This window comes from Notolepis coatsorum (genome assembly GCF_963971535.1).
Source record: "Notolepis coatsorum genome assembly, chromosome: 19".
Lineage (NCBI taxonomy): Eukaryota > Metazoa > Chordata > Actinopteri > Aulopiformes > Paralepididae > Notolepis > Notolepis coatsorum.
In genome coordinates, this window is record NC_140183.1 from 8,017,189 (window position 1) to 8,017,793 (window position 605).

Genomic DNA, 605 nt, shown 5'->3' on the forward strand with positions numbered 1-605 from the left:
GCAGATGTGACCCGAGCAGTGAATGTGTTTAGTTTGAGAACAGCGCCACCATGAGGCAGGAGATGCACTCATTTGGTCTGATGGTGACTAGAGGAAAGGTTTTCAGATTGGAAATGAAAAGTAAGTTCCACTGATTCTAAAATGTCAGGTTTGGCCAGGTGGTGGTGCTGAAGAGCAGGTCAGCGAGAGCAGAGCTTCTCTAAGGGCTCCGGGATATTTAGTACTTTTCTATCTGCCACTAGAAGTTGGTACAGAGAGAGTAAGAATGTCTGCGCTCTAATCTCTCCACCTACTATCACATGCAACATCAAACATGTCCGATGGGCGCCTGGGACAAAGGGTTCGAGAACCACTGCTCAAGAGATCATGAACGTGCACTGCAAATTGGAATGAAAGGAAGTAAGTATCTGCACACACCAGTCGTTGGCGGGATATAACTCAATGTCGGTGTTGATTCTAGACTAACTAGGAGTGTTGTTACCGTTGTTGCCCAGACCTGTCAATATAACTGATATCCCTCTCCTCTGATTAACCTGTGTATATACTATATAACATGGCGACTTCAGCTCTGATCATGGACCTGTATAACATCCATGGCGACTTCA